Below are 19,867 nucleotides of genomic sequence, written 5' to 3'. Positions count from 1 at the left end.
TTCCCACAACTGGATGAAGCCCAACATGGAAGCAAGAAAAGCACAGCTATTGCATCAGAGTTCACCAACTACAAACCCTAGGCACCTAGAGCTTAGCTATAGCTAGGAAAGAAAGGAGATGGAGAGACTGTGCTACCTTCTCATGAGTTTTGGAACAGGCTGTGACTTAACAAGACAACATTTGGTGATGGTTTGGCATCTACTAGCAAACAGGTAACTACAACAACAAATACAATGCCATCTATAGACTGTCAAAAATATGTTGGCTGGAGAGAGTAAAGGCAAGGGTTGCTTTCCTGTTCCACCATGTCCATCTCTTGGGAGAACAGAGAAGAGACTGTGTGCTATAGGTTCAGGAGAGGAGGGATGAACCAGGAGTAATAATTGAACTGGTCATATACATGTGCAACTATAAAATATACTTACTGCAGCCATTAGAACAAAGGATGTGGAAGAACCCCTCTTCTGTCCCTGTGTGCATGCCTGTGTGGTGGTGGTGATTTAATTGGGGGCTGAATTTTTCAAAAAGAGAAAAGTTGGAAGGCCAGCAGTCATTAATCATAATCAACTATTGAAGAATAAATTCAAAGTCATTTGGCTAGGCATGCTTGCTTATGCCTTTAATTCAGAACTTGGGAGGCAGGAGACAGAGAGATCTCTGTTATTTCAATCAAGGCCAGCATGGTTCATATAGTAGGTGTAAAGTCAGCTGGGCTCCATAGTGAGATCCTGCTAAAAAAATGTTATTTGTAACATCTAATGTAGGATATCTTAGGGACTCAAAAACAAAGAATTTGGAAAGCATGCTAAGTGTTTTTCATACGAATAATAAAATAATGATCACTTTTAAACATATGTCACAGTGAAGGACAAGAATCTTCAGAAAAGGCAAAACACAAAAAGAAAAAGCGCATCAAGTTTAACAATGTTAAGATTTGTGTAGTGAACTACTCCATCTGGTCCTGTCTACCCTGCATAAAATAAGTAAGAGTAAGGATTTTTAACTCCCCAAAAGGACTTAAGGAAATCAAGTATAAATGCAGTTACATGGTTTTCAAATTTGTTTCCTAATATCCGGGAAAGTCAGAATTAAGAAATTATTTCTCAGCACTTTTAACTGTGAAAATATATTGTCAAAACGTTGCTTATTTGATTTTAATGCTGATACATGTACTGTTTGTGGATAAATGAGAAGAAAACTTACTTGCCTGGCACGTGTACTCTACGTCACATTGGAGCAAATTGGAATGTTGGAAATACGGCTTTTCCTTTGGTTTTTATAAAAAGAATGCCTTGTGTTTTCTACTGCACATGGTTGCACAGCTCAGTGCCACTAACATGCAATTGTGTCACAAACAAAACTTCAATAATCAATCACTTTCATTCATTAATTTCTTACCGAATGATGTAATTAAAACCATCTGACTTTTTAAATTTCTTTGCAATTTCTTTCTCGATTTAGAGAGTTTTCACATACCCTATAACTGGTTTTTTTGTTTTGTTTTGTTTTGTTTTGTTTTGTTTTGTTTTAGTAATCTCCCGTTTTAAGGTGGAAGTGTTGTACCCTAGTGAATGTAATAGATTTTAGGAAGACTTGTCAATCCTGACATGTTTTCCTTTTCTTTCTCTTTCCTTCTTTTTTGTTGTTTTGTTGTTGTTGTTGTTTTTTGTTGTTTTTTTCATGGACAGTTGAAGGGTTCACAACACGCCCCCATGGTCGCATATACCTGGCGGACACTTCCGCCTAGCCAATTCCAGGTCAGGATAGGCATTTCCGGGTCAGGGCGTCTCTCGTAACCAGAATACCCGGCGGACCCGGACACCTCCGCCTAGCAAGTTCTGGGTCAAGGCGTCTCGTGTGACCAGGATCCGTGATGTTACATGGCCACGTAAAGCGTGCAACGTGACCTTGTGATCTACGCACACGAGTGGAGTAGTGACGTGACCTGGCCACGCCCCCAGCCGGTTTTAAAGTGGAGCGCCATGATTCCCAGCCCCTCTTCTTCTCCACGCACGTGTCTCTCCCACAGGCCTGAGCACTCTCTGTCCCTTTAACTCTAATAAACTCTTATAAGCGGATTCTGTCATGTTTCGTGACATTTCCTTGCAAGGTAAGAACACAACGCAGCTCAATAACTAACAACAGTGATAAATATAATTTTTTTACCTTCTTTTTTATTGTTGTTTTGTTTGTGTGTTTGTGTGTTTGGTTGGTTGATTGGTTGGTTGGTTGGTTGGTTTGGTTTTCTAGAGTGCTAGGGGTGGAACACAAGGCTTTGTGAGCATTCTTGGCAAGCTCCCTACCTATTAGCTCTACCTTAGTACTTTTTCCCTTTAGTTTTTGTTAAACAGATCAGAGTAAGATCACTTACCTGCTGTGTTAACAGGTCACTTACCTGCTGTGTTAACAGATCACTTACCTGCTGTGTTAACAGATCACTTACCTGCTGTGTTAACAGATCACTTACCTGCTGTGTTAACAGATCACTTACCTGCTGTGTTAACAGGTCACTTACCTGCTGTGCTAACAGATCACTTACCTGCTGTGCTAACAGATCACTTACCTGCTGTGCTAACAGATCACTTACCTGCTGTGTTAACAGATCACTTACCTGCTGTGTTAACAGATCACTTACCTGCTGTACTAACAGATCACTTACCTGCTGTGTTAACAGATCACTTACCTGCTGTGTTAACAGATCACTTACCTGCTGTACTAACAGATCACTTACCTGCTGTGTTAACAGATCACTTACCTGCTGTGTTAACAGATCACTTACCTGCTGTGTTAACAGATCACTTACCTGCTGTACTAACAGATCACTTACCTGCTGTGTTAACAGGTCACTTACCTGCTGTGTTAACAGGTCACTTACCTGCTGTGCTAACAGGTCACTTACCTGCTGTGTTAACAGGTCACTTACCTGCTGTGCTAACAGGTCACTTACCTGCTGTGCTAACAGATCACTTACCTGCTGTGTTAACAGATCACTTACCTGCTGTGTTAACAGATCACTTACCTGCTGTACTAACAGATCACTTACCTGCTGTGTTAACAGGTCACTTACCTGCTGTGCTAATAGATCACTTACCTGCTGTACTAACAGATCACTTACCTGCTGTGTTAACAGATCACTTACCTGCTGTGTTAACAGATCACTTACCTGCTGTGCTAACAGATCACTTACCTGCTGTGTTAACAGATCACTTACCTGCTGTGTTAACAGATCACTTACCTGCTGTGCTAACAGATCACTTACCTGCTGTGTTAACAGATCACTTACCTGCTGTACTAACAGATCACTTACCTGCTGTGTTAACAGATCACTTACCTGCTGTGTTAACAGATCACTTACCTGCTGTACTAACAGATCACTTACCTGCTGTACTAACAGATCACTTACCTGCTGTGCTAACAGATCACTTACCTGCTGTGTTAACAGATCACTTACCTGCTGTGTTAACAGATCACTTACCTGCTGTGTTAACAGATCACTTACCTGCTGTGCTAACAGATCACTTACATGCTGTGTTAACAGATCACTTACCTGCTGTGTTAACAGGTCACTTACCTGCTGTACTAACAGATCACTTACCTGCTGTACTAACAGATCACTTACCTGCTGTGTTAACAGGTCACTTACCTGCTGTACTAACAGATCACTTACCTGCTGTGTTAACAGGTCACTTACCTGCTGTGTTAACAGATCACTTACCTGCTGTGTTAACAGATCATTTACCTGCTGTGTTAACAGGTCACTTACCTGCTGTGTTAACAGGTCACTTACCTGCTGTGTTAACAGATCACTTACCTGCTGTGTTAACAGATCACTTACCTGCTGTGTTAACAGGTCACTTACCTGCTGTACTAACAGATCACTTACCTGCTGTGCTAACAGATCACTTACCTGCTGTGTTAACAGATCACTTACCTGCTGTGCTAACAGATCACTTACCTGCTGTGTTAACAGATCACTTACCTGCTGTGCTAACAGATCACTTACCTGCTGTGCTAACAGATCACTTACCTGCTGTGTTAACAGATCACTTACCTGCTGTGTTAACAGATCACTTACCTGCTGTGCTAACAGATCACTTACCTGCTGTGTTAACAGATCACTTACCTGCTGTGTTAACAGATCACTTACCTGCTGTGTTAACAGGTCACTTACCTGCTGTGTTAACAGGTCACTTACCTGCTGTGCTAACAGGTCACTTACCTGCTGTGTTAACAGGTCACTTACCTGCTGTGCTAACAGGTCACTTACCTGCTGTGCTAACAGATCACTTACCTGCTGTGTTAACAGATCACTTACCTGCTGTGTTAACAGATCACTTACCTGCTGTACTAACAGATCACTTACCTGCTGTGTTAACAGGTCACTTACCTGCTGTGCTAATAGATCACTTACCTGCTGTACTAACAGATCACTTACCTGCTGTGTTAACAGATCACTTACCTGCTGTGTTAACAGATCACTTACCTGCTGTACTAACAGATCACTTACCTGCTGTACTAACAGATCACTTACCTGCTGTGCTAACAGATCACTTACCTGCTGTGTTAACAGATCACTTACCTGCTGTGTTAACAGATCACTTACCTGCTGTGTTAACAGATCACTTACCTGCTGTGTTAACAGATCACTTACCTGCTGTGCTAACAGATCACTTACCTGCTGTGTTAACAGATCACTTACCTGCTGTGTTAACAGATCACTTACCTGCTGTGTTAACAGGTCACTTACCTGCTGTACTAACAGATCACTTACCTGCTGTACTAACAGATCACTTACCTGCTGTGTTAACAGGTCACTTACCTGCTGTACTAACAGATCACTTACCTGCTGTGTTAACAGATCACTTACCTGCTGTGCTAACAGATCACTTACATGCTGTGTTAACAGATCACTTACCTGCTGTGTTAACAGGTCACTTACCTGCTGTGTTAACAGATCACTTACCTGCTGTACTAACAGATCACTTACCTGCTGTGTTAACAGGTCACTTACCTGCTGTACTAACAGATCACTTACCTGCTGTGTTAACAGGTCACTTACCTGCTGTGTTAACAGATCACTTACCTGCTGTGTTAACAGATCACTTACCTGCTGTGTTAACAGGTCACTTACCTGCTGTACTAACAGATCACTTACCTGCTGTGCTAACAGATCACTTACCTGCTGTGTTAACAGATCACTTACCTGCTGTACTAACAGATCACTTACCTGCTGTGTTAACAGATCACTTACCTGCTGTGTTAACAGATCACTTACCTGCTGTGCTAACAGATCACTTACCTGCTGTGTTAACAGATCACTTACCTGCTGTGTTAACAGATCACTTACCTGCTGTGCTAACAGATCACTTACCTGCTGTGTTAACAGATCACTTACCTGCTGTACTAACAGATCACTTACCTGCTGTGTTAACAGATCACTTACCTGCTGTGTTAACAGATCACTTACCTGCTGTACTAACAGATCACTTACCTGCTGTACTAACAGATCACTTACCTGCTGTGCTAACAGATCACTTACCTGCTGTGTTAACAGATCACTTACCTGCTGTGTTAACAGATCACTTACCTGCTGTGTTAACAGATCACTTACCTGCTGTGCTAACAGATCACTTACATGCTGTGTTAACAGATCACTTACCTGCTGTGTTAACAGGTCACTTACCTGCTGTACTAACAGATCACTTACCTGCTGTGTTAACAGGTCACTTACCTGCTGTACTAACAGATCACTTACCTGCTGTGTTAACAGGTCACTTACCTGCTGTGTTAACAGATCACTTACCTGCTGTGTTAACAGATCATTTACCTGCTGTGTTAACAGGTCACTTACCTGCTGTGTTAACAGGTCACTTACCTGCTGTGTTAACAGATCACTTACCTGCTGTGTTAACAGATCACTTACCTGCTGTGTTAACAGGTCACTTACCTGCTGTACTAACAGATCACTTACCTGCTGTGCTAACAGATCACTTACCTGCTGTGTTAACAGATCACTTACCTGCTGTGCTAACAGATCACTTACCTGCTGTGTTAACAGATCACTTACCTGCTGTGCTAACAGATCACTTACCTGCTGTGCTAACAGATCACTTACCTGCTGTGTTAACAGGTCACTTACCTGCTGTGTTAACAGGTCACTTACCTGCTGTACTAACAGATCACTTACCTGCTGTACTAACAGATCACTTACCTGCTGTGTTAACAGATCACTTACCTGCTGTGTTAACAGATCACTTACCTGCTGTGTTAACAGATCACTTACCTGCTGTGTTAACAGGTCACTTACCTGCTGTGCTAACAGATCACTTACCTGCTGTGTTAACAGATCACTTACCTGCTGTGTTAACAGATCACTTACCTGCTGTGTTAACAGGTCACTTACCTGCTGCAACACATGGTTTCCAGTGGGGAAAAAAACAATGGACACAAAAAGAGAGTTGAGAAAATGACATCGTTCTATATTTCAGAGAATTAGCTGCTCTTCCATGGAGTCTGGAGAGACCCTGTGGCAATGGAAGGGACACCCTGCAGAGTTTGTGCATCAGCAACTGTTGTCATGGTGTGTTTTATACCTAACTTGCCATTGACAATCACACTAGGTACTGAATCCGAATGACCTTCTTCTCTCAAGATGAAGAGAGTCGATATTATTGTAATGCAGGCAACATTTTGTATCACTTTAGTATGAAATTTGTCGTTCTTGGCATTTGTGGTGGTGAGGACCGACTGAGGGCTCCTGCCTGATAAGCATAGGCTTTACTACTGAGTCACAATCGCAGCCCACTAGGTGGTGGGACAAATGCCCTTCCTAAGTCATGGGGAATGCAAAAAAGATGCACTAAGTTTCTCTTAATTTAAACAAGACCAAAAAATGAACGTTTTATTAAAATAAAAGCAAAGTGCAGGTGTACAGTGAGGGCATGAGTGAGTTCATAGTTCATGTATGTGAACATGTGCAATGACTCCATGTCAGAAGATGACCCACAGAATCTGCTGCTCCAGTCCCACACGTGCCTCTCTGCTGCCCTCTCACCTGAGGCAGAGCTCAGGATGCATTACTACCAAGGGAGGGATCTTTCCAGTCATTCTTTTCAGGAGAGATGATGGATGCTTTCATGGGCATCCTTCAAGCTGCACATAAGGCTGGGAACACAGCTGGATCTGAGGAGCTTCTTCCCTCAGAGGGATGAGTAGAGTAAGCACGTTGTCCTCCCTGGGCTGTTCCGTGAAGACCTTTGTCCCTCTTCTGTTTCTTTCTGCAAGGTTTCATTATGATACAAAGAACAGTAGCCAACATATAGTCCCAGTGGTAGGAATTTGCATCCTAACATGAACAGTTCCAACTAAAAAGCTGAACAAGATACTTTGTTTTCCCAAAGGAAAAGTGTGTGTAGGCCCATAGATACTTTTTCCTTTTGGGCTCTCTTTTTTTGTTTGTTGTTTTGTTTTTGAGACACAGTCTCACTGTTATATTCCGGCTGCCCTGGAAATCATAGGGATCCGCCTGCCTTTGCCTCTCAAATGCTGGGATTAAAGTTGGGTGCCACCACACCCAGTCTAGACATTTTTTCTAGTATCTTTAGCCCAAAGTCAAACAAGAACCCCAAGAAGCTATTTTGTGACACAGTCAATTGATGATACTTATACTGGTAAGGATGCTGCTCCCCATCAGTCTGAGAGAGCTCATTAAGATCATCACAGTTGGGTATGGGTGTTTATTTTTAGGTATTATGCTTGATAAATTTATGTCTTCTTTGATGTGAAATACACAGAAAATAGAAGAATTCTACCTGAAGTAATTGCCTACAAATGAATATTTTCTCTAGAATAATCTCTAGATTGGTCTCAAAGAAATTGATGCTAACAATGAGTCTAGCCAGGCAGTGGTGGTGCACGCCTTTAATCCCAGCACTCAGGAGGCAGAGGCAGGAGGATCTCTGTGAGTTCGAGGCCAACCTGGTCTACAGAGTGAGATCCAGGACAGGCATCAAAGCTACATAGAGAAACCCTGTCTCAAAAAAACAAAAAAAAATGAGTCTAATCATTTGTATATGTTATATTTTTCTAGAGTTGTAATAAAATGCATTCTGTTTTTATTTTTAAAAGTGCATTACAGTACTGACCCAATGCCTTTCTACAGGTAAGGTTTAACAATACATTATTAATCCTAGGGAAATTAAAAAATTACAAGTTATTTCTTAGGTGTACTCTCAGATAGATACCATTTTACATACTGAATTTTTGCTTTGCTTACAGTACACACAGTATTATCACTATACTTTAGACCAAAAAAGTTGTTCTTTATAGTTTATACGGACATGAGGTTTATACTCAACCACCATTTCCCAAGTACCAACTCTGTGTTTTGGAAAATGAGTCTCCTTGTGTTAACCATACACACTGATGTCCATTTGACACTCCTTACCTTTTCAAAACCATTCACGTGATCTGTTTTCCACAGTAATAAAGTCTCTGAATTTCAAGAGATGATCTGAACGTAGAGAGCCACACCACAGATGACTGTTATTTATCTCTCTCTCTCTCTAAAGGGGGTTTTGTCTTCCCTATCAGTTGCACATGAACATAGAGTTGAAAGCCCATTCCTGTTGATGATCTGCTGTCTCAGATACTTGGGTTTGGCAGACATTTAAAGGTGTATTTCAAGCCAGTTCTCTGTTCCTTTTGATTGATTCCTTCCATACTAGAGGACAATTATGTCATCTTTTTTAGTGGGGCTATGTATCAATAAAACGTTTGCTACACATTATTAAATAGCTTGTTTACTCCAAGTTAAAAGATCCCCAAATCGTCATAGCTAATGTCCAAAGTGCAGATTCATAATGTTCCAGTAGCTACAACTGTTTAAAGACACACCTTGCAAAAACCACATGTTACATTCAACTGGGAATTCTAAACAGTTCCACAGTAAAAAACCTGAAATTATCCAGTAAGTTTTATTGTTGTTTGCTCATATTATTATCTTGGTAAGTTCATAGAAATGCTTGTTTGGCATAGAAACAGGCAGATTGTGGTTTCAGGATTCATTCATGAATGGGCTGCTTGAACATACCCAAGGCCATGGTAGCTTGTAAGATTAAGTAGCAGAAGAAGGAATCGATTCTATGGTCCACAAAACAACCTCTTGGGAGATAACATCACAGTCAGTGAAAAATCCCACAAAGTATCATGACAGAGAAGGTGCTGTGGTGCTCTAAGTGCAGAGAATGACATGAAAAATGGAATCACTAATTACATTGAGGACATAAATATAAAACCATCAGTTACTGCAGCCATAAAAAAGGGCTGGGGAGGAACTAGTGTCTTCCTGTGTGTGTGTGTGTGTGTGTGTGTGTGTGTGTGTGTGTGTGTGTGTGTGTGTGTCTATATCTGTGGCTCTGGTTGTGCCTCTATGTATGGTTTTTTTTAATCTAATTTATTTTATTTTATTTTATTTTACAATACTATTCAGTTCTACATAACAGCCACAGATTCCCTTGTTCTCCCCCTTCCTGCCCCCCTCCCCTTCCCCCCAGCCCACCCCCCACTCCCACTTCCTCCAGAGCAAGGCCTCCCCCAAGGACTGAGATAGACCTGATAGACTCAGTCCTGGCAGGTCCAGTCCCCTCCTCCCAGATTGAGCCAAGCGTCCCTGAAACCTGGGACTTATGCAGGGATGCTTGGCTCTATGTATGGTTTTGTCGGGCTAATTTTTGTGGACTTAATCCTTCCCTTTCTTCCACATGAAGACAAAGTTGTAAGGAGAGTTAGTTGTAAGTTGATTACACAAGTAATCAACCGATTGAAAGACAAATTGAAAGTTGTGTGTAAATCTCAAATACAATGTATGTTAGGAAATCAAACAACAAATAATTGAAAAATTTGGTAAATGTTTTTATATGAATATTAAAATATCACTTTTTAAAATATGTCACAGTGGAGCCAGACCATCACAACCATTAAAATTCATACTGGAGACGCCTGTTCCAATCCGTACAGGTAAGATTGATGGTGAATAATCTACTGCTATTACCCTAATTACCAAAAAAAAGCTTTGTTCTTTCTAAAAAGGAACTAAGGAAATCAGATATAAACGTAGTTATATTCTTTTTAAATATGCCTTCTAACGTTTTAGGATTCAGAATTATTTAAGAAATGGTTTCTGAGAAATTTCAAATCTCAAATTATATCATCTAAAACATGTTTATTTAACATGAGTCTCTGAAGCATGTAGTATTTTGTATAAATAAAAAGATTTTTAGCCTAGTCCACAGTATATCACTTGACAGCAAGTTGGCATGTTATAAAATGGATTTTTCTTTCATTTTGTCAGTTAGTGTAGTATATGGTGCATCTTGTTTTTTATGCTACGAGACATAATTTCCAGGAAAATTTGCCAGAGTGGGAGGAAGGCTGAGAAAAGAACACTGTTCTGTAGTAGATGGCACTGACTGGTCCATCAAGTCTGGATGAGATTCTAAGAGTGGAGGAAACACTACAGGGTTTGGGCTTTCAGCAACTGTCACCATGGACACTTCCACACCTGCCTTGCCTTGGGAAAGCACAGCAACAAGTGAACAGTGTGGAGGAATCAGAATGACCCTCTTCACATAAGTGGTGAGGTAAAAAGAATCAGTATTATTGTAATGTGGTTGAGTTTCTTCATTATTTCAGCATTGGAATTTTCTTTGTGGTGAAGAGGGTTGATGCAGGCCTCCCACATGCTAGGCATAGGCTCTGCCACAGAGCCACGATCTCAGCACATTTGTTGGTGGAACAAATGCTCTGCCCCAGCCATGGGCAATGCCAAGGAGTTTACACTCCAGTTTTACATACTGTAACTGAAAAAAAGAAACAAGAATTGTTTTTATTCCTCTGTAGAGGGCAAAGTGTTAGCATAGAGTGAAAGCTTGACTCACTAGAAGGTTTAAATGTGGAAACAAAAATGTTTCCTGTGAGGTACTACTCCCTTGGAATTGCTGCTCTGGCCCCACGTTTCTTCTATGCTTCTCTTCCTGGAGGTAGAGTTCAGCGTGCATAACTACCGCAGAGGTCTTTCCAATGGCTCTTACCGTGGAAGGCGATAGCAGCTGAGAGTGAACTTCTTTGCACTGAACATGAGCAAGAGACCAGAGCTAGAACCCAGAGGCTCCAGCATCCTCCTCAGAAGCAGTAGAGGAGAGTATACACGCTGACCTCTGGGGAGCTTTGCCACACTGGCAGCTGGAAATCCTTTGCAAAGGTCTTTGTCCTTGGTCTGTTTGTGTTTCTTATGTTTTGCTAAGGGCAGTCATCATAGACTGAGCTTCCTTGTGTCTGGAATTTTCATCTTCAATGGAACAAGTTCAACTCAATCCTTGAAAAAGCTCTTTTCACTTCTATACAGGATGTGTGTACTCACAATTCTCCTAGCATCACTAGTCCAGAGACAAAACCAGCAACAGCAACAACTGTGCTACCCCTTTAACACGTCAGTTTGTGATGTTGATTCTGGTTAAGATGCCAGTTTCTCTGTCTGATAGTACTCAAGATCATAGGAATTTTGCACAACAATTTATTAAGTAGTAACTTTGAATAAATTTGTCTCTGTATTTGAAATATACAAGGAAGTGGGAATTAAGAGTTCTCCATGTATTTATTATCTATAAATCAATATCCACTTTAAATGTTATCCAGAATTGGTGGCAAAGTATATGTAGAAATAAAACATTAGCTTTGACATTTAATACTCATATTTTCTACTGTTGCTTATACCATATTTTGCCTTTCTCTTTTGTAGCTAGTGGAAGAGTTAAACAAAGAACCCCACTGCGGTAAGAGAGTCTGCATTTAAAATACACTGAGTATGTAGAGAATATAAAATTCAGAAACTGACACCATGTTTTCCTCTGTGTAAGACAATTTCAGTTTCTTTATTCTTTTGTTAATCAAAGCTGAATAATTATTTGTAGACACACAATACTGAAATGACTGATTATACCTCTGATACAATGTGAAATGCTGTAATAACCCAAGGCTAGGGAGACGATCCGGTGGATAAGGTGCTTACTGTGCATATGTGAGAATGGGAGTTTGGATGCCCAGAATCCACATGAGGCCTGATGGTCTTGTGTGCATCTATAATCCTGGGGAACTTAACGATGAGATTGGAGGTGGAGACAGAGAGTCCCCTGAAGGTTCATGAATACCTAGCCTGGGTTTTCCTTTGCTAATGAGAGACCCCGTCACACAAATAGGGTTAAGGCGAGGGTCAACCCCCATGTCTGTATTCCAATCACAACACCTGCACCCTGGCATGTATGTACCTGAAATCACACATACATACAAATACACTGCACATCACATGCCATGCACATATATGTAACAATATTAGTTTGCAGGGCATTAATTTGGTTCACTATTCTGTTTGGGTGAGCTGTCTGCTGGAGAGAGTGTGGGTAAACGGGCAAGGTTCAAGACTCTCCCGGGCTTTGCTGAAGATCGCCTCGGAGTGGCCTTATCGATATGCTTCTATACAGCAGGTTAATAGTCCCCTCAATGAGTTCCACAACTGGGGTGAAACCCAAGGGAGGTAGCAGGTAGGAAAACAAAGTGGTTGGCCCAGAGTTTACGAACCAGAAGCGCTGATATGTGGAGCTCTTGAGTGTAGTTTGGACGGAGTAGAGCTGAGGGGACAGTGTTGCTCTCCACTGCCCCATAAAGACTCAGCATGACAACAGAAACACCTGTAGAGTATAAAAATAGTCCTGTGACAGTTTCATCATATGCTTGTGAACAGACTATCAAAAAGCAGCTTCAAAGCACCAAAAATACAATGACTTCTGAGAATGTTGGCAGCTTGACGCTTAGAGATAGACTATATTTCGTGTTCTACCAAACCAACTTCTTGGGAGAGAGCATGAGACTCAAGGAACTGCCTAAAAAGTTTCTTGACAGGAAAGGGGCCATGGTGCTTTAGGGGTAGAGGAAGAAGAATGAAATAGGAGCACTAGGTGCTTTGAGCACACAACCACAAAGCCATCAGTTACTGCAACCATCAGAACAAAGTGTGTGCGAAAACCACCATCCTCCCTCTAGTGTGTCCAAATATGTGTGTGTTGCATATTTTGCATGTGTCTGTGCAGTCATGAAGGGAAGAGGAGGATATCAGTGTTTGTGTCATTCTCTACTTATCTACTTGACATAAGGTCTCTGACTGAACCTGGAGCAGTTCTAGCAGCCACCAAGCCCAAATGATACCTGTCAATTCCCCCCGCCAGTACTGGGGTTACAAGTGCATGTGTCCATGCCCAGCCTTTTATGTGGTTGCTGAGGATTCAAACTCAGGCTGTTGTGTGTGGACAGCAAACACTCTTATTGACTGAGCCTTCTCCCAAGCCACTGACTGTTATGGTGATATTTTATTTGTACTGAAATGTGATTTTATTTGTATGTTAATAAATAAAGTTGCCTGGGGGTCAGAACTAATAGCAAGCCATAGCAGAAGCTGGGTGGTGGTAGTGCACACCTTTCATCCCAACACTTGGGAGGCAGAGCTAGGCAGATCTCTGTGTGTTCAAGGATACAGCCAGCATGGAGACACACGCCTTTAATCTCAATACCAACCATAGAAGACCTGGAGGTCTGTATAGACAGGCAGTGATGAGGAGGTCATGTGGTTGGGTTTACAACCAATGAGAAGGCAGAACAGAATGTCTATAAGAAGACAAACACACAGGCAGTAGTTCTCTTGCTGAAGAGGACAACAGCAGCAGTGAAGGGTAAGGTTTTTAGCTCTGACCTCTTGGGCTTTCATCTCTGCATTGGCTCTGTGTTTCTTATTTAACAAGACGGTTACATCTACATCTGGCACTCAACATTCCTGGTATGTACAGCCGCTTGCCTGAGGCCTGCCAGACCTGTGCTACACAAAGCCGGTTGTGGTGTCTTGGCAGCCCACCAGCTCCCCCAGCTCCCCAGCTCGGGCCTAGCACAGTCTAGGCTGCAGGCCCGACCAACCATAGCTACAAGCCGTTACCAACAGCTAGAGCTTCTTGCTTAAAGCCAGTGCTATGAACAACTCAGTCCCACCCTGCCGGAGCTACCACTAATTGCAGTAGCTACACACAGCTTTTGGCTGAAACCCTAACACACGTGGTCGGGGCTTAAGGAAGCCAGAGCCCAGGCTCAACTTGGCTCAAGTGGGAACACATAGCTGGATTTAAGCTTTTAGCCAGAACTTGTGGCTACACTTTCTCTCTCTCTCTCTCTCTCTCTCTCTCTCTCTCTCTCTCTCTCTCTGGATTCACACCTCAGACACTACATGTTTTGAAATTGCCTCAGATTTCTACTGTATGCAGACTTGGTAAGTCATTTAAAATATCAGATATTTTTAAAGGTAACTATTTAAAAGAGAAATTTTTTTCCACATTAAAAAAAATGGGTTTTATGTGCACATTGGAAGAAAATTGGGCTTTTTTTGAAATTTTAGGCAGTCTGACAATGGAACAACTATATGAGAAGATTAATGTTGATTGAATTACGCAAATTATTACTTTTCTTATCCTTATTTTGCTATTTAAAAAGAGAGTCAATTTAAGTGCCAGGAAAAGTTTTAGAAAAACCTGTTAAAATGAATTATAGAGAAATTCAGATTCAGATAGAAGAAATTAACAGTGAAGTTGTTTTAGGATTGGATTATAAAGTTACAGAAAGAAGTCTGTTTTCACACAATCGCCCTTAATTTATCTGGTAACCGTACAGCAGCTACCTGGTCAAGAGAATGCACAAAATTTTTTGACTCCAGTTGAAATGTTAGACTTACGAAGGTTTAAGGAGGCAATAGTATCTTATGGCATGCATTCCCCATATGTAAAGCAAATGTTAAACTCCTGGTCAACTTATAATAGGATTATACCACAGGACTGGCAGGAGCTGGCACAGTCTGTTCTGGAACCCAGTCAAAGGCTCCAGTGGCAAATGTGGTTCAAAGAGGAGGCTAAAAACATAGAAAAACAATGGAGGGATAAAGGAATACAAGTCTTCCAGAATCAGCTTGTTGGAGAAGGCCAATATGCTCCAATACAAACACAATGTTTATATGATGTCCAAACCCTAATTCTATGTCGAATGGCAGCCTTGAATGCATGTGACAGAGTTAAGAAACCAGGAAAGAAAACTGAGCCATTTACAAAGGTTATACAGGGCCCAAAAGAATCTTTCACAGATTTCTTACAAAGATTGATTTCAGCAGTAAAGAGAATGGTCCCGAATTCAGAAGCTAGTCAGATAATAATGAAATCTTTGGCTTTTGAGAATGCAAATGCAGCATGCAAGAGAATAATCAGGCCATTAAAGGCAAGATCTGAACCCTTGGAAGATTGGATTAGAGACACGGTTAATGTTGAGGCTCATGACCAAGATGATATATGGATAAAAGAAGCAATTTCAAGAGGTTTGAGGAATGTCAGATGTTTTGGATGTGGAAAGCAAGGACATTTGAAAAGGGACTGTAAACGGCATTCCTAGAAATAATGTTTCTTCAAGGAACAATGGCAACAGAATGCCCCTTTCTTCTGGAGTATCCAGAAGGTGTGGTAAGGGAAAACACTGAACCAAAGAATGTAGATCAACAAGAGACAAGCAAGGTAATCCTTTGTCTCAGTCTTTGGGAAACTCCCAGAGGGACCTCAGGCAGGCCCCCACAACAAATCCAGTTCAGACCTTTCCTGCAGTTGTAGAGGAAACCCCTACTCAGAGCAATTAAATAACCAAATGCCTATTGGAATATACCAGGTTGCTCAGGATGATGAAACAGAGAGCATAGAAAATTCAGGAGAAAACATAAAGAAAAATTTTTGGCAAACTTCTATAAATGAACAAAGACCAAAATTAATGATAAGAAAAAAAATGGTGTTTTGTTGTCTGGTCTGGTAGACACAGGTGCGGACGTTACCATAATTGCACCAGAATTTTGGCATCCAACTTGGCCTCTTCAGGAGGTAAACGTTCAACTGTTAGGAATTAGAACATTATCTGAAGTAAAACAGAGTGCAAGATGGCTCGAATGTATAGGGCCAGAAGGACAGAGAGGAAAATTAAAACCATATGAGGCTAACATCACTATGAACCTGTGGGGTCGAGACTTGTTACAACAATGGAATACTCAGAATAACATCCCTCCAATCTCAGAAACAAATCATAAACTAGCACATGTTTCTGAGAGAAATATTAGAAGGTATTATTCTAATGAGTGGTCACCAGCCATCCATATTATACAAGAACAGGACACAACAAATGATGATCTTACAAAGACACCAACAACTCTACCTTTAAAATGGTTAACAGACAAGCCTGTATGGGTTCAGCAATGGCCTTTAACAACAGAGAAACTCCAGGCTTTAGAAGAGCTGGTAGAAGAACAGTTCAATGCTCAGCATATTGAAGAATCAACCAGCCCTTGGAATTCTCCTCTATTTGTTATTAAAAAGAAATCTGGTAAATGGAGAATGGTAACAAACCTTAGAGCAATTAACAAAGTAATTCAGCCAATGGGCTCTCTACAATCTGGAATTCCTTTGCCTACTCTGTTACCAAAAGGATGGCCTCTCATAGTTATTGATTTAAAAGACTGTTTCTTTTCAATACCCTTACAAGAAAAAGACAGAGAAAGATTTGCCTTCATGGTGCCTACTTATAATAATTCTCAACCAGTTAAAAGATTTCAATGGAGGGTCCTCCCACAGGGAATGTTGAATAGTCCAAACCTGTGCCAATATTTTGTACAACAGCCATTGGAAGTGATACATAAAAAATTTCCTAAATCTGTAATTTATCATTATATGGATGATATTTTACTAGCTGACTCAAATGCAGATACTTTAGAAAGAATGTTTGAAAAAGTAAAGAAAATTTTGCCTTGCTGGGGATTACAAATTGCTCCTGAAAAGATACAAAGAGGAGATTCTATTAATTATTTAGGATATAAAATAGAACTACAAAAAAATAGACCTCCGAAGGTACAAATTAAGAGAGATCGACTACAGACTCTTAATGACTTCCAAAGATTATTTGGGGACATTTCTCATCTATGAACTATTGTTGGGGTAAAAAATAATGAACTGAATAATTTGTTCAAAACCTTAGAAGGTGACAATGACTTAAATAGTCCAAGAGAATTATCACCTGAAGCTGAGAAAGAATTGGCCTTGGTAGAAAAGAAAGTACATGAAGGACACGTGGATCGTATCGATCCAAAGCTGGGTTGCATTTTGGTTATTTTACCTTCTAGGCATTCTCCTACTGGAATATTAATGCAGAGGGAAGATATTATATTGGAATGCATATTTTTACCAAATAAACCAAATAAAAAATTAAAAACTTATGTGGAAAAAAAATCTCTGACTTGATTTACAAAGGAAAATTGAGACTTTGTAAATTAGCAGGAATAGACCCAGCAGAAATTGTTGTACCTCTAAGTAAAGAGAACATTGAAAAATTATGGACAGAAAGTGAACCTTGGCAAAGAGCTTGCGGTAATTTTTTGGGAGAAATTAACAGCAAATATCCCAAAAGTGATAGAACTGATCTTACAAAGAGAGCTGATTGGATTTTGCCTCAAATTGTACGGGAAAAACCTATATCTGGAGTTCGTTCATTTTATACAGATGCAAACAAACAAGGAAAGGCAGGTTACAAATCAGAAAATTTAAGTAAAGTGGTTCAAAGTCCTTATAATTCAGTTTAAAAATCAGAATTGTATGCTATTCTGTTGGTATTAATGGATTTTTCAGAACCTCTCAGCATAGTTACTGACTCTCAGTATGCTGAAAGAGTGGTATTACATACTGAGACTGCAGAATTTATCCCTGATGCTTCAGAATTAACTTCACTATTTATTCAATTACAAGATACAATCAGGAAAAGGAGTCATCCTTTATATATAACTCACATTTGATCCCATACTGGTCTGCCAGGCCCTCTAGCACAAGGCAATGATGAGATTGATAAATTATTGATAGGAAATGTGCTGGAGGCCTCAGAATTTCATAAAAAACATCATGTCAATAGTAAAGGCTTAAAAAAGGATTTTTCCATAACCTGGCAACAAGCCAAAGAAATAGTAAAGAAATGCCCTACTTGTTTCTTCTACAATCAAATGCCATCACTAGCAGGATGTAACCCAAAGGGTACTCAAAGGAATGAAATCTGGCAGATGGACGTGTTTCACTTTGCAGAATTTGGAAAATTGAAATATGTACACCACACCATTGATACTTATTCAGGATTTCAATGGGCATCTGCTTTAAGTTCTGAAAAAGCTGATTCTGTAATCACTCATTTGCTAGAAGTTATGGCCATCATGGGTATACCTGCACAAATCAAAACTGATAATGCTCCATCATATGTCTCTATTAAAATGAAACAGTTTTTTGCTTATTACAATATAAAGCATATTACAGGTATACCACATAATCCTACAGGCCAAGCAGTTATAGAAAGATCAAACAGAACTCTAAAGGATATGCTAAATAAACAGAAAGGGGTAACAAAACCCCCCAGAAATAGACTGCATAATGCTCTATTAACTTTGAATTTTCTGAATGCCAATGAGAAAGGAACAACAGCTGCAGAGAGACATTGGATAATAGAAAAAACTACAGAATTAAATCAGCCTATATACTTTAAGGATGTGCTGACCTCAGAATGGAAATCAGGATATGCAATCTGGAAAAGGTACAGTGCCCTTTTTTTTGAAGGCAGCTGAACAGGTAGTGGGCTGATGGCTTCTGATGTGCAGTAGTAGAACAGCAGCTGAAACAGTTATTCTTGAAGAGTAACTAAGCTCACGCCTCTCAATAGTAGACTGGCATTTAATAGAGGGATGTGGAGAAGAAGGAGATGCCAAGATGAAGACACACACACACACACAGTCAAGAAGAATGGACAGCTGAATTAAAAAAACATCAACAATTTCTTGAATCATGGCATGACACTAGTGGAATTCAGGTGTTTCTGGTCCATGGACTGCTCTCACCAAATGTGAGGTCGAACTGTTGACCTTGTATACATTCTACTTCACAAATGAGTCTGTCAGAAAGCTAAGCCTATAGGCTGAAGATGATGCCCCAACACTGCAGAGAAACCTCAGGTGACTGTCCAGGCAGCTGGCTGTTTCTGTCAACTCACAATTTTTTTTTGGAAGCTGCTTGCATGCACTTCTTGTTTTTATTTTTGTTAGGTAATATTATTTCTTTCTTGGGTCTCTGAGGGAGTTGAAGTAGTTAGTTATAGTTAAAGATTAGTTATAGTTGAAGATTAGTTAGGATAGAAAGTGAATTAGGTACATTTTGGACTTACCAAAATAAGATAGATAATGGAATTATTTTCTCTGAATGTGTCAAATACAAATGGACTAGACATTGTTTAGGTATTTGTTACTGTATATATGGTATGTAGTTATTGCACTTTTGTATAGTTTTTCTTATGTCAGTTATAACTTTTTTCCTTTTTTCTTTTTATTAAAATAGAAAAGGGGAAATATGGTGATATTTTATTTGTACTGAAATGTGATTTTATTTGTATGCTAATAAATAAAGTTGCCTGGGGTCAGAGCTAATAGCAAGCCATAGCAGAAGCTGGGTGGTGGTGGTGCACGATTTTCATCCCAGCACTTGGGAGGCAGAGCTAGGTAGATCTCTGTGTGTTCAAGGATACAGCTAGCATGGAGATACACACCTTTAATCTCAATACCAACCATTGAAGACCAGTGATGAGGAGGTCATGTGGTTGGGTTTACAACCAATAAGAAGGCAGAACAGAACGTCTATAAGAAGACAAACACACAGGCAGTAGTTCTCTTGCTGAAGA

Source organism: Peromyscus leucopus, chromosome 22 (assembly GCF_004664715.2).
Source record: "Peromyscus leucopus breed LL Stock chromosome 22, UCI_PerLeu_2.1, whole genome shotgun sequence".
Taxonomy (NCBI): domain Eukaryota; kingdom Metazoa; phylum Chordata; class Mammalia; order Rodentia; family Cricetidae; genus Peromyscus; species Peromyscus leucopus.
The sequence above is the reverse complement of the archived record's forward strand: the minus strand, read 5'-3'. Positions refer to the sequence as shown.